We start from the raw sequence: 16,162 nt of genomic DNA on the forward strand, positions 1-16,162 counted from the left end.
TCATTATCTTAACTCAATGTAGTACAGTATTCAGTTTTATTAGGTAAATTATTTCTTTATGCTGTATATTTTACAAATGAATAGGCAATTTCCTTTCATTGGCAACTATTATATCCTACATCAGTGATGTACGATTTTTGAGGACTATATGCACTAATAATAGTGTGAAGAAAACTGGTGAGTGGACTTCTAAACACAATGCATTGCTACTATCTATTGACAGAATGGAGACACTGGTACCAGTAAGTGCTTCCAGTTAATATAAAATAGTAATAAGATCATAGGAATAAAGAAATATTATTGACTTAAATAGTAAGTACAATTAATATTGTACAAATGAAATAATCTATTTTGTGATCAAATGACAGCACTAAATGGTTAAGTCAGAAATTAGCAGATGTGGAAGGATGCAGACATTGAACTTAATTTAAAAGTAATGGTCATGGGAGTTATAAGCATTATTAAAATTTTGGGAGGAGAAGTCAAGATGGCAGACTAGGAGGATGTGGAATTCGTGTCTCCACACAACTAGGGCACCTACCAGGCACCGGTGGGGGACCACATACACCTAAGGGGATAGGAGGAACCCCCAGTAACCAGGTAGGACGTGGGGCATGGGGAGGAGTGAGGGGGGAGGAGAAGCGGAGGCAGGATGGGACTGGCGCCCCTGAGGGGAGGCTGGGGAAGGGGAAGGGATCCCACGACCGAAGGGGGAAACTAGGGGACCACTGGGAGGGCAGAGGATCAAAAGGGAGAGTGGCCAGGTTTCCCCTGCCCTCTTGGGCTCCCAGGAGCCTGCTGAGATCCCAGGGCTGATCCTCTGCCCACCGAGGCCCCCTGCAGCTGCACGGATCCTGAGGGACTGGGAGGGAGGCAAGGAGGAGCAAAAGTAAAGGCCGGACCTCCAGGACGGCACCCCTGAGGGGTGGCTGGGGGGAGGGGAGGAGTTCCTACACCCACCAGGACCCACCCACGGTTAGGGGTCCAGCGGCAACAGGGGAGACCCTGGGGGAGACATGGGGGGACGCGGAGGAAAAGAAGGGAACGCGGCCAGTGCTTTCCCTGTCCACTTAGGCACCAGGGAGCCTGCTGGGCTCCCTGGCCTAATCCTTTGCCCCCAGAGCCTCCCTCCTACTGTGCAGAGCCCAAGCCCCACCCTTACACCCCCACCCAGGGCCCTACCTCCAAATTCCGGAACTCCACACTCCACCGTCCCGGCCCACCGACTCACTTCTCGCGTGCCTGGCCATCGGAGGGCATGGCTGAGCCCTTGTCCACCTTGGTGTACATGCTGCTCCGTGCTGCCACTGCCGGGGCCCCACACCTGTCAGGCGGCACCACAGGCCGCGCTCCCGGTCGCCATAGCTACCCTGTGCCCTGGGCTTCACTGCCCCAAGCCCCGCAAGGACATTGCGGGCATCGTCCGTGCGGGGGAGCTCCAGACGGCCTGGGGGCAGCCTTGTGAAGGTGCTGCCTCTCCTCTTCCAGGTGGGTCCTGAGCCTAGGCTCTGCCCCACACACAAACGTCACCTGTCCTGCCCCACCCTAAACCCTGCCCCTGCCTAAGTGCCACCCCCGCCTAAACTCTGCCCCCCCATAGCCAAGGTTTTCTTTTTTCTTTTTCTTTTTTTCTCTTTTAGATTGGGGTTCTGTTTTACCTTGTTGTTGATTCATTGTTGTTGATTCATTTATATTTTTATTTTTTCTAATCTTTTATTTTTCTAATTTTATTTTATTCTTTATACTTTGTTGTTATTCTCCTTTTGGCTTGTTACCATTTTTTTTTCTTTTTCTTTTTTCTTTTTTCTGTTGTTGTTTTGTTTTACCTTATTGCAGTTGTTTCAATTATACTTTTATTTTTCCTAATTTATTTTTTATCTTTTTAATTTTATTTTGTTTTTTACTGTGTGTTATTGTTTTGTTCCTTTTTTTTTTTTTTTTTTTTTGCCTCACTACATGGCTTGTGGGATCTTGGTTCCCAGGCCGGAGGTTGGGACTGAGCTCCTGTGGTGGGAGCTCCAAGTCCAAACCGCTGGACTAACAGAGAACGTCAGACCTCAGGGAATATTAATCGGAGTGAGGCCTCCTGTAGGTCCTCATCTCGGCACCAAGACCTGGCTCTATCCAACTGCCTGCAAACTCCGGTGCTGGACGCCTCAGGCCAAACAAACAGTAAGACAGGAATACAGCACCACCCATCCAAAAAAAAAAAAAAAAAGAAACGACAAAAAAATTACTTACAGACGAAGGAGCAAGGTAAAAACCTACAAGACCAAATAAATGAAGGCAAAATAGGCAATCTACCTGAAAAAGAATTCAGAGTAATGATAGTAAACATGATCCAAAATCTCAGAAACAGAATGGAGAAAATACAAGAAACACTTAACAAGGATCTAGAAGAACTAAAGAGCAAACAAACAGTGATGACCAACACAATAACTGAAATTAAAAATACTCTAGAAGGAATCAATAGCAGAATAACTGAGGCAGAAGAATGGATCAGTGACCTGGAAGATAAAATAGTCGAAATAACTGCCATAGAGCAGAATAAAGAAAAAAGATTGAAGAGAATTGAGGACAGTTTCAGAGACCTCTGGTACAACATGAAATGCACCAACATTCAAATTATAGGGGTGCCAGAAGAAGGAGAGAAAAACAAACGGTCTGAGAAAATATTTGAACAGATTAGAGTCAAAAACGTCCCTAACATGGAAAAGGAAATAGCCAATCAAGTCCAGGAAGTGCGGAGAGTCCCATACAGGATAAATCCAAAGAGGAACATGCCGAGACACATAGTAATCAAACTATCAAAAATTACATACAAAAAAAAATATTAAAAGCAGCTAGGGAAAAGCAACAAATAACATACAAGGGAATCCCCATAAGGTTAACAGCTGATTTCTCAGCAGAAACTCTACAAGCCAGAAGGGAGTGGCATGATATACTTAAAGTGAGGAAAGGGAAGAACCTACAACCAAGATACTCTACCCAGCAAGGATCTCATTTAGATTTGATGGAGAAATCAAAAGCTTTACAGACAAGCAAAAGCTAAGAGAATTCAGCACCACCAAACCAGCTTTACAACAAATGCTAAAGGAACTTCTCTAAGCAGGAAACACAAGAGAAGAAAAAGACCCACAAAAACAAACCCAAATCAATTAAGAAAATAGTAACAGGAACATACATATCAATAATCACCTTGAATGTAAATGGATTAAATGCTCCAACCAAAAGACAAAGACTGGCTGAATGGATACAAAAACAAGACCCCTATATATGCTGTCTACAGGAAACCCACTTCAGACCTAGGGACACACACAGACTGAAAGTGAGGGGATGGAAAAAGATATTCCTTGCAAGTGGAAATCAGAAGAAAGCTGGAGTAGCAATACTCGTATCAGATAAAATAGACTTTAAAATAAAGACAGTTACAAGAGATAAGTAAGGACACTACAATATGAGCAGGGATCAATCCAAAAAAGAAACATAACAATTATAAATATTTATGTACCCACCATAGGAGCACCTCAATACATAAAGCAAATGCTAACAGCCATAAAAGGGGAAACTGACAGTAAACAATAATAGTGGGGGACTTAAACACCCCACTTATACCAATAGACAGATCATCCAGACAAAAAATAACTAAGGAAACACAAGCTTTAAATGACACAATAGACCAGATAGACTTAATTGATAATTTTAGGACATTCCACCTGAAAGCGGAAGAATACACTTTCTTCTCAAGTGCACATGGAATGTTCTCCAGAATAGATCACATCTTGGGTCACAAATCAAGCCTTGGAAAATTTAAGAAAATTGAAATCGTATCAAGCATCTTTTCCGACCACAACGCTATGAGATGAGAAACCAGTTACAGGAAAAAAACAGTACATGGAGACTAAACAGTGCATGGAGACTAAGCAGTGCGCTGCTGAATAATCAAGAGATCACTGAAGAAATCAAAGAGGAAATTTAAAAATACCTAGAAACAAATGACAATGAAAACACGACGACCCAAAACCTCTATGGGATGCAGCACGCAGTGCTAAGAGGGAAGTTTATAGCAATACAATCCTACCTCAAGAAACAAGAAACATCTCAAATAAACAACCTAACCTTGCACCTAAAGCAATTAGAGAAAGAAGAACAAAAAAACCCCAAAGTTAGCAGAAGGAAAGAAATGATAAAGATCAGATCAGAAATAAATGAAAAAGAAATGAAGGAAACAGTAGCAAAGATCAATAAAACTAAAAGCTGGTTCTTTGAGAAGGTGAACAAAATTAATAAACCATTAGCCAGACTCATCAAGAAAAAAAGGGAGAAGACTCAAATCAACAGAATTAGAAATGAAAAATGAGAAGTAACCACTGACACTGCAGAAATACAAAGGATCATGAGAGATTACTACAAGCAACTCTATGCCAATAAAATGGACAACCTGGAAGAAATGGACAAATTCTTAGGTATAACCTTCCAAGACTGAACCAGGAAGAAACAGAAAATATGAACAGACCAATCACAAGTAATGAAATTGAAACTGTGATTAAAAATCTTCCAGCAAACAAAAGTCCAGGACCAGATGGCTTCACAGGTGAATTCTATCAAACATTTAGAGAAGAGCTAACACCTATCCTTCTCAAACTCTTCCAAAAAATTGCAGAGGAAGGAACACTCCCAAACTCATTCTACGAGGCCAGCATCACCCTGATACCAAAACCAGACAAAGATGTCACAAAAAAGGGAAACTATAGGGCAGTATCACTGATGAACATAGATACAAAAATCCTCAACAAAATACTAGCAAACAGAATCCGACAGCACATTGAAAGGATCATACACCATGATCAAGTGGGGTGTATCCCAGGAATGCAAGGATTCTTCAATATACGCAAATCAATCAATGTGATAAACCATATTAACAAATTGAAGGAGAAAAACCATATATTCATCTCAGTAGATGCAGAAAAAGCTTTCGACAAAATTCAAAACCCATCTATGATAAAATCCCTCCAGAAAGTAGGCATATAGAGGGAATTTACCTCAACATAATAAAGGCCATATATGACAAACCCAGAGCCAACATCGTTGTCAATGGTGAAAAACTGAAAACATTTCCACTAAGATCAGGAACAAGACAAGGTTGTCCACTCACACTACTATTATTCAACATAGTTTTGGAAGTTTTAGCCACAGCAGTCAGAGAAGAAAAAGAAATAAAAGGAATCCAAATTAGAAAAGAAGAAGCAAAGCTGTCACTGTTTGCAGATGACATGATACTATACATAGAGAATCCTAAAGATGCTACCAGAAAACTACTAGAGCTAATCAATGAATTTGGTAAAGTAGCAGGATGCAAAATTAATGCACAGACATCTCTTGCATTCCTATACACTAATGTTGAAATATCTGAAAGAAAAATTAAGGAAACACTCCCATTTACCATTGCAACAAAAAGAATAAAATACGTAGGAATAAACCTACCTAAGGAGACAAAATACCTGTATGCAGAAAATTATAAGACACTGATGAAAGAAATTAAAGATGATACAAACAGATGGAGAGATATACCATGTTCTTGGATTGGAAGAATCAACATTGTGGAAATGACTATACTACCCAAAGCAATCTACAGATTCAGTGCAATCCCTATCAAAGTACCAATGGCATTTTTCACAGAACTAGAACAAAAAATTTCACAATTTATATGGAAACACAGAAGACCCCGAATAGCCAAAGCAGTCTTGATGAAGAAAAAGGGAGCTGGAGGATTCAGGCTCCCTGACTTCAGACTATTCTACAAAGCTACAGTAATCAAGACAGTATGGTACTGGCACAAAAACAGAAATATAGATCAGTGGAACAGGATAGAAAGCCCAGAGTTAAACCCACGCACATATGGTCACCTTATTTTTGATAAAGGAGGCAAGAATATACAATGGAGAAAAGACAGCCTCTTCAATAAGTGGTGCTAGGAAAGCTGGACAGCTTCATGTAAAAGAATGAAATTAGAATACTCCCTAACACCATACACAAAAATAAACTCAAAATGGATTCAAGACCTAAATGTAAGGCCAGGTACTGTTAAACTCTTAAAGGAAAACATAGGCAGAACACTCCATGACATAAATCACAGCAAGTTCCTTTTTGACCCACCTCCTAGAGAAATGGAAATAAAAACAAAAATAAACAAATGGGACCTAATGAAACTTAAAAGCTTTTGCACAGCAAAGGAAACCCTAAACAAGATGAAAAGACAACCCTCAGAATGGGAGAAAATATTTGCAAACGAAGCAACTGACAAAGGATTAATCTCCAAAGAGGGAGGGGATATGGGGATATATGTATACATAAAGCTGATTCACTTTGTTTTACAGTAGAAACTAACACAACATTGTAAAGCATTTATATTCCAATAAAGATGTGGAAAAAAAATTTTTGGACTGAGAATTGCTAGGTTTTTAAAGAAGTAAGATTTAATATTTTACTGTAGAATTTCTTCCTTAGGTTTTACAATTTTTTTCTGGTGTATTACTTCAACATGATAACATTCAAGGGAGATATTTAGTATTGTGAAATTAGTCAGAAAGATGACTGTATCATTGGAATCTTATTTCATCATTCAATGTATTCACATCCTATTTACTTTGACAAAACTCTTTCCCATTGCTTACGAACCACGACAATTGGAGTGGATTTTATTTGCTCTTACATCATTAAGGAAAATGAATTGGCCATTGATTTCAGGTTCTATTTCTTTAAGTGATAAGTTAAGCAGTAAAAAGACTACAGAGTATAAAAATCTCAAATGTAATATCTCAGGCTACAGACATTATGGGTCTTTTATGTGTATTTGAGAGTCAAAACTGACATGGAAGAAAAACAAGCAGAGCACTGTACCATATGCAGTAACTTAGCATCACATAGGTAGAATATGAAATTCTTTACGAATATGTTCTTAAGTCACTGTTACATTTTATTAAAACCACTTTCATATAGACGCTTTAAAAAGTCACAAAAATTTGATGAAGAGATGGATTTCAAATATGTACTAACTGCCATGAACCTACTGTATAGTTTCTGATCCTGTGATTGCATTCCATTCTGTAGTTTATATGATCCAAGACCTCGGAAAAAGAATGGAGGCAAACATCGAGAAGATGTTTGTGTTTTATACTTTCCCTTCCTTCCCTGCCTTATTCTGAGATGTTAAGGAGTGAAATATGCAAAAACTGAAAACAATGTGGGTTTTGCATACATTTGTAATAAGAACAGGTGACGGAGTTTTTATATCCACAGATTGGATAATTAATTTCAAAGTTAAACAGAGTCTACTGATTCCTTCCTTCCTTCCTTCCTTCCTTCCTCCCTTCCTCCTTCCTTCCCTTCTTCCTGCCTTCCCTCCCTCCTTCCCTCCCTCCCTTTCTTTTTTTCTTTCTTTCTTCACCTTAAAATAGAACCTAAAGGGAAAGGCAGATAAACCAATAAGCAAATAAACTAATATGAATCATTTATTTGAAAATTGAGAAATTTTCTGTGAAGGTCATCAGTAGGAAGATGTGATGTGTACTGAGTTGGGAGGTAACTGTTTCTGAACATGATTACAGAAGGCCTGACTTAGAAGATCTTCAAACCAAGACTGGAAGGATGAAAAGAGCCTGAAGGAGGACTGTGCAGGCAGGATCATCTAGGTGAAGGGAAGAGCATGTGCAAAATATATAGGAAGAATCAATTTTTGAAACTGAAAGGATACCAAATATTTCTCTTCAGGTTTTTTTAAAATTATTTAAATTTATTTTTGGCTGCATTGGGTCTTTGTTGCTGCGCACGGGCTTTCTCTAGTTGTGGCGAGCGGGGGCTACTCTTTGTTGTGGTGCATGGGCTTCTCATTGCAGTGCTTCTCTTGTTGCGGAGCACTGGCTCTAGGCGCGTGGACTTCAGTAGTTGTGTCACACAGGCTTCAGTAGTTGTGGCTCGCAGGCTGTAGAGCACAGGCTCAGTAGTTGTGGCGCACGGGCTTAGTTGCTCCGCCGCATGTGGGATCTTCCTGGACCAGGGCTTGAACCCATGTCCCCTGCATTGGCAGGCGGATTCTTAACCACTGCACCACCGTGGAAGTCCCTCTCTTTAGATTTTATTTACATATATTCAGTAGCTTAATGACACTTCTTGGTTCAAAAGGAAGGTGAACTACAATTTACTGACCGTCTACTATGGGCCAGGCTCTTTTCTTGATGTTTTACATTTCTAAATGAACGTCTTATGAACCCCTCATATTCTGGAGGCTTATCAACAAACTCACCATCTTCCCATTTCTGTATGCTTCTTTTGAAATTTCTTATATTGGTGAGGAACAACTACCATCCATTCAGTTGTCCAAGTCCCAATCCTAAATCTCCTTCTAGATCTCCTCATCTTCCATACCCAGTTTTTCTGCATATTTATTCACTCTGCTCCATAATAAATTCTTGATGTATTTGTCTCCATCCCTTCTGCCACTACTCTCACCAGATCCTACCCACAGTAATGAATGTCCTGTTCACTGTGTTCTCCTCCTTAATTTTACCGTTCTCCAATCCACCCTCTAACATCTCTTGAGAATGATCTTTTGAGAACAAATATGACGTCAGCTCTTTGCTCAAAATATGTGATTGGCTTCTCATCATCTTTAGGAAAAAAACCCAAACAAACAACAATTCCTTGGCATGACATACCAGTCTCTTCATCCTCTGGCCCTTGCCTACCTGATCAACCAAATTTTCTATAACTGCTCTTTAACATCCTCTTACAAACCTCTTGCCCAAGAGCACTCTTACACCTTCCTGTCATTTACACCATTGTTCTTTTGCCTAGACTGTGATCCTTAAGTTAGTATCTCTAATAAATGCCTATTTGAATCCTTAAAGTCTTAGCCCAAGCCCAAGGTTATCTTCCTTGTGAGGAGTTCCTTGATTCTTCTAGGCATTTCTGGACTTCTTCCCCCTGTCTTCCCACTACACATTATAATGACACTGATTACCATATTCTATTATAATGATTTATAAGTCTGTATCCCTACCACCCGGCAGTCCCCTTGAGTGCAGGGTTTGCCATTTTATCTGCATCTTCTCAGCCCTTGTGTCATCCATGAAGTACAGTAAATGCCCTATAATTATTCGTTGAAGAACAGTCTGATCTTCTGACCTGACGAAATACCTCTCAGTCTTCTCAGCAGCTCCTCTCTATTTTGCTAATGATAATCTGAGGCTTAGATGTCTTAAATTATTAGTAAGTAGTAGAGTTATCATTTGGTATCAGGATTGTTTAATGGCAGAGTAATTGCTTCCTCCTTATAGGGGACTGTTCCTGTATTGGTTGACTACACTTTAACTTAACTAACAGATCCCTGAAGACATTGTTTAGTTTAGCTTCAGGAGTTCCTGAACTTTGCTTGATCAAATCTGTCAGGCAAATCAGGATGGAAGCATATGGAATCAGTAGGCAAGTTCCCTCTCACATCTTCAATCCTTTCCACATAATCTTATTAGTTCTGCTAGATTCTAAGAATATGTCACTCCTCCTGAATCCTAGGAGGCCTCTGGGGGGGGAGGAAAACATCGTTTTAACTAGCCATCTCCCGTGCTCTTGCCCTTATTTATGAACAAGCAGAACTATGGTGAGGTGAATGCACACAATAGAGACTTTAAATAATTGTTAAAAATGTTATGGTGATATTTGCACCAAGCAATTTACAACATAGTGCTTTCCCACCATTATATTTCAGTATTTCTAGGGTTATCACCTTAGTAGAAACATAATCACTTTGTGAGATGCAATTTGAGGAATTTCTTAACACAAGTAATAATACATCTGTTTCGACTGAAGGAAGTACTGTGGTCTTTCACTGGTCTTCAACCAGTGTCATTAAAGAATGTGCGGTCTTGTCAAATATCAACCAGCTAAGAAAGTTCTTACTTTAAATATTGAGAGGCGAGAATTAACTGATGATGTCATAAATCAACTGTACCTTCAAATAAAAAAACAAGATTCAAAAGTCCTCTATTCTCTGAGAATTGAGAGCCTATCAATGAGACAGCTCTAATATCGCAAGGAGAAGGACCATTGAAAGAACTTATATGGCTATTAGCTATGAAAAAGGCCAACTATCCAAAATCTGTCTAGTAAAGCTGCTACATGGGAGGTATTAACATTCACTGATTCCCTGTTCTTGTCTAAACTCCCAAAGGGAATTGTGTGTGTATGTGTGTGTTCACAGCTTTCTTGCTGATATGCTGCAGCTGTATCTGTCCTTCATCCCATTACCATAGAGCATCCCTCACAGTAAAGTTGTGAAGTTGTTTGAAATATAAGAAGCAAATAAAAATGACTGGTATTAAGTACAAAAGAGGCAAATAGAATTTAAGTAAAAAAATCTGGTTGTGCCAAAATGTGAAAGATGACAGTAAAACACACACATGCATGTGTGCATGTGTGTACACACGCACACACATTTGAGGGTGCATAGCAAGTTGTGGAAGGCTTGAAGGGAAATGGACTTAATTCACTTAACTAGAACCACTAAAATAGTATGGATTCCTAGCAACCTTAAATTCTTTCCCAAATCCTGGCCTGAAACTTATTTTGTGATCCCTGTCAGAAAAATGTCCCTTACTTCTGTCTATCACAATACCTACAGATTTAATAGATAGGATATATTTTAGAAATGGAACTTCCAGATAACATTTACTTCAAAAATAGTATTTTTAGACTTTAAAAAAAGTTTGTATGCATGAACAAATTATAATTGATCTAGATATTAATCAACCTACACTATGTATGATTCAAGAAGTAACAGAAGAATTAGCTATGGTCTTAGAATCCCTATGGGAAAAAGACTCCATGAAGACATCTAACTTTATTCCTAGCAAGTCCATAAGCAGTATCAGCTGAGGGATGCTTCAATCTCTATTTCAATAGTTTAAGCATAATTCCTACATTAATATTTCACTAGACTTGAAGCATCATGTTATTGGTTTAATTCAACAAATATTCATTGAACAATTACAGTGTTTAACTATCTGTAAAGTGTGACTCTTCAGTGTTCTCTAACTCATTACTATTAGCTAAAATAGTGGTTCTCAACATTAGAATCTCTTAGCTTTTTAAAAATCCCAATGCCCAGTCCATACACCAGCTGAATGTAAGAATTATTCCTGGGGCTGGAACCCAGGCATCAGTGGGTCCATAAGGTCCTCAGGTGATTCCAATGTGCATCATGTATTGAAAACCACTTCTCTTTCCTTTATAATTTCTGCATATGGTAATCTGACACCTCACTTTGGAATTTCACATTTATTGGGCATTGGTGTCTTGGTTTAAACTTCAATTTTAACATGTTGTTATATAAGGGATCTAAATTAGGTTTTATTTTTCTTCTCTAATCTTGTCTCTGAGATAAGGAGAATAAAACACAGGGGAAAAAACCTTATTCCCAATGTTTACAGGCTGCATCTAAAATATGTACTAGATTGAGTTTAACCATTATTCATTTGAAGTCTGAACTTTCTGCCACAGATTCTGAAAAAACAATATGAAGAATGAAAATAGTGTTAGAGGCAAAATTGGAACGAGAACCCATAGTTTATACAGTTTGACATTATATTGTACAAAAATAAACTAATACGTTTATTTACTTCATCCATTTATCAGTGTGCGATAGAGGGATGAGTCACAAAAAAAACGATGAAAAAAAAGGAAGTGGAAATATAGCTAGACTTAGTGGAATTGGAATAGGAGTCTTAAAGACCTCAGAAAGAAGTGTTTACACTCAACGTGCACTGCTTTCCTCATCAATTTATGATCATGTGTTCCTAGCTTGTACTTAATGTAAAGAATGGGTGTAAATTCATGTCATAACCGTTAAGTTTTCAGAACTTAGAAAATAGAATGATCTAGTGTTACCTGCTACTCTGATGGAGCATTGGTTTCTTTCATCATCAATGAATCTAGCTTTGCTAGTGTCCTCTCTAAAAGCTTAAACCTTGGAATATCTAAGTCAATTTTAGGGTGAATCCTACCTAAAATAGTTTAAGTTATAGAAAGTGGTTTGTTTATAGAAAGGGTATATATCTTCATGGTAAAATGTCTGAGGAGGATAATTTATTTCCCTTATGTCTATGAGTAACTTATTATTATTCAAGATGACTCATATAAAAGATAAGATTGAATTCCTTATTGTGTTCAGTTGGTCTGATTAAGCCCCTGCATGAGGAAAAATAAAATGTGAGTCAGAATCTGGGCTAGGAACCTTAGAATTTTTTTCTTTGATGTTTAGCATGTGAACTAAGTATATGTCATGTTTACAACTGCCCTAGAACATTGAAGTCATGTTCTTACAATCCATATCATTTCCCTATCAGGATCATAACTAATCGTAATATTAAAAAGAATGTTTTTCACACAAAATAGTATTTTATTTTGAACAGTTATAAGAGAAGTCTGTGCAGAGAAAGCGCTTATACAATCCTGAAATCATCAGTAATAGAATTCACACACACGTGCGCATGGGCACGCTCAAAGTGATACTGTATATACAATTTGGGTCAAGTTGACATCAATATTTCAATCATTTTGATAATTATAGCTTTATATTATTATTTTTCTTCACTTCACATGTGAGATACAAAAGAGATAACCTGTGAAAAATATTTTGACTCAATACTTTCAATAAGTTGAATTCTCTTTAAAATGTATTTGTTCCTATAAAGTTAAAGAACTATGAAAATTGACCACTAGGCCCTTGCCGACCTGGTCTATGCCCTTGTCCCCAGTATACTGACTGACATTCCTGCCATTCTACCTCTCATTTACTCTTCGCCAATCTTACTTGGATTTCTTGTGAAGCTCCACAAACCATTCTGCCTCAGGCTTTTACAAATACTCCCCATGCGAAACATTCTTCTCCACCTCCACTCTCTTTTCTCACTTTTAAGAAACAAATTTTCCTCTTTCATCTCATAGGATAAAGTCACTTCTTTGGAAAAGCATCCTTTGATCCCCAGAGTGGCTTTCTTTCCACTGTGTTATGTTCTCCCTGCTACGTGCACTTCTTTGTAACTGTTGTCCTGAGTGAAAGTATTCATGTGGTTATTTAACATCATCTCCCAGCTAGATTGACAGTTCCATGAGGAAAAGGCTGTGCTACACAGGACATTTATAAATGACAATATTACTGTTCTCTAACTGGTTTCAATTTCCCCCAAAATGTGGGATTCATGAAGATAATGCCCTTGTCTTTCTTATTCACTACTCCATTCTTAGCCCCCCTTGGTATAGCATCTGGCTTATGGTATTCGTTCAATAAATGATTGTTGAATGAATGGATGGATATATGACTGAAACTCATTAACTTTTAGTATGCAGAAGAATTGTCTCTTTGTTCTGTCAAGTTTTAAAAGTTTCATATAGCAGGTTTTTAAAAATTTTCTAGTTTTTTTGATATTTGCATGTTAGGTATGTTGAAGAGACATTGCAATTCATGTCAACTTTCAATCTTGGAATATCTTCTGTAAAACTGAGACTGCATAACATAATTTATAAGCAGGAATGCTTCATTAATTATGAATCGTGATTGTAACACAGCAGCTCAATAGCAAGATATGGTTGTAAATATATATGTTCAATAATTAGTAGAAATAGAAAGTCAGGATTTGAGAGCTGGAGCATCCATAGGTTTAATTTAGCACAACCAAGACATGTTAAAAATAAATACTTACAAATGATAAGTGATTTACCCAAGGTTATAAAGATAAATTAGCACTAGAAGAATATTTTAAGTCCAATTCTTTTTTTGTTTGTTTGTTTTTTTATACTGCAGGTTCTTATTAGTCACCAATTTTATACACATCAGTGTATACCTGTCAATCCTAATCGCCCAATTCAGCACACCACCATCCCCACCCCACCGCAGTTTTTCCCCCTTGGTGTCCATATGTCTGTTCTCTACATCTGTGTCTCAACTTCTGCCCTGCAAACCGGCTCATCTGTACCATTTTTCTAGGTTCCACATACATGCGTTAATATACGATATTTGTTTTTCTCTTTCTGACTTACTTCACTCTGTATGACAGTCTCTAGATCCATCCACGTCTCAACAAATGACTCAATTTCGTTCCTTTTTATGGCTGAGTAATATTCCATTGTATATATGTACCACACTTCTTTATCCATTCATCTGTCGATGGGCATTTAGGTTGCTTCCATGTCCTGGCTGTTGTAAATAGAGCTGCAGTGAACATTGTGGTACATGACTCTTTTTGAATTGTGGTTTTCTCAGGGTATATGCCCAGTAGTGGCATTGCTGGGTCATATGGTAAATCTATTTTTAGTTTTTTAAGGAACCTCCATACTGTTCTCCATAGTGGCTGTATCAATTTACATTCCCACCAACAATGCAAGAGGCTTCCCTTTTCTCCACACCCTCTCCAGCATTTATTGTTTGTAGATTTTTTGATGATGGCCATTCTGACCAGTGTGAGGTGATACCTCATTGTAGTTTTGATTTGCATTTCTCTAATGATTAGTGATGTAGAGCATCCTTTCATGTGCTTCGGGGCAGTCTGTATGTCTTCTTTGGAGAAATGTCTGTTTAGGTCTTCTGCCCATTTTTGGATTGGGTTGTTTTTTTCTTTAATATTGAGCTGAATGAGCTGTTTATATATTTTGGAGATTAATCCTTTGTCCGTTGATTCGTTTGCGAATATTTTCTCCCATTCTGAGGGTTGTCTTTTTGTCTTGTTTATGGTTTCCTTTGCTGTGCAAAAGCTTTGAAGTTTCATTAGGTCCCATTTGTTTATTTTTGTTCTTATTTCCATTACTCTAGGAGGTGGATCAAAAAAGAACTTGCTGTGATTTATGTCAAAGAGTGTTCTTCCTATGTTTTCCTCTAAGAGTTTTATAGTGTCCGGTCTTACATTTAGGTCCCGAATCCATTTTGAGTTTATTTTTGTGTATGGTGTTAGGGAGTGTTCTAATGTCATTCTTTTACATGTAGCTGTCCAGTTTTCCCAGCACCACTTATTGAAGAGACTGTCTTTTCTCCATTGTATATCTTTGCCTCCTTTGTCATAGATTAGTTGACCATAGGTGCGTGGGTTTATCTCTGGGCTTTCTATCTTGTTCCATTGATCTATGTTTCTGTTTTTGTGCCAGTACCATATTGTCTTGATTACTGTAGCTTTGTAGTACAGTCTGAAGTCAGGGAGTCTGATTCCTCCAGCTCCGTTTTTTCCCCTCAAGACTGCTTTGGCTATTCGGGGTCTTTTGTGTCTCCATACAAATTTTAAGATGATTTGTTCTGGTTCTGTAAAAAATGCCATTGGTAATTTGATAGGGATTGCATTGAATCTGTAGATTTCTTTGGGTAGTATAGTCATTTTCACAATATTGATTCTTCCAATCCAAGAACATGGTATATCTCTCCACCTGTTGGTATCATCTTTAATTGCTTTCATCAGTGTCTTATAGTTTTCTGCATACAGGTCTTTTGTCTCCCTAGGTAGGTTTATTCCTAGGTATTTTATTCTTTTTGTTGCAATGGTAAATGGGAGGGTTTCCATAATTTCTCTTTTAGATTTTTCATCATTAGTGTATAGGAATGCAAGAGATTTCTGTGCATTAATTTTGTATCCTGCAACTTTACCAAATTCACTGATTAGCTCTAGTAGTTTTCTGGTGGCATTTTTAGGATTCTCTATGTATAGTATCATGTCATCTGCAAACAGTGACAGTTTTACTTCTTCTTTTCCAATTTGTATTCCTTTTATTTCTTTTTCTTCTCTGATTGCCGTGGCTAGGACTTCCAAAACTTTGTTGAATAATAGTGGTGAGAGTGGACATCCTTGTCTTGTTCCTGATCTTAAAGGAAATGCTTCCAGTTTTTCACTGTTGAGAATGATGTTTGCTGTGGGTTTGTCGTATATGGCCTTTATTATGTTCAGGTAGGTTCCCTCTATGCCCACTTTCCAGAGAGCTTTTATCATAAGTGGGTGTTGAATTTTGTCAAAAGCTTTTTCTGCATCTATTGAGATGATCATATGGTTTTTATTCTTCAGTTTGTTAATAGGGTGTATCACATTGATTGATTTGCATATATTGAAGAATCCTTGCATCCCTGGGATAAATC

The 16,162-nt window shown here is 38.1% G+C and overlaps 1 protein-coding gene and 2 long non-coding RNA genes across 3 annotated transcripts in view; 1 reads left to right on the top strand and 2 right to left on the bottom strand.

Annotated features, from left to right (window-relative positions):
* LOC309620032 overlaps positions 1-16,162 on the bottom strand; it is a 369,441-nt gene that overhangs the window by 198,871 nt on the left and 154,408 nt on the right. The window lies entirely within an intron of this gene.
* LOC309620007 overlaps positions 1-16,162 on the bottom strand; it is a 321,410-nt gene that overhangs the window by 191,583 nt on the left and 113,665 nt on the right. The window lies entirely within an intron of this gene.
* Positions 7,443-16,162, top strand: part of LOC309619905 (melanoma-associated antigen B18-like) — a 329,434-nt gene continuing 320,714 nt past the window's right edge. Inside the window, exon 1 of the mRNA XM_082375846.1 lies at positions 7,443-7,873. The gene's annotated coding sequence lies outside the window, so the exon portion shown is untranslated. The remainder of the gene's footprint in view (positions 7,874-16,162) is intronic.

The sequence above is a fragment of the Balaenoptera borealis genome, assembly GCF_965194805.1.
Source record: "Balaenoptera borealis genome assembly, chromosome: X".
In the NCBI taxonomy this organism is placed as follows: Eukaryota; Metazoa; Chordata; class Mammalia; order Artiodactyla; family Balaenopteridae; genus Balaenoptera; species Balaenoptera borealis.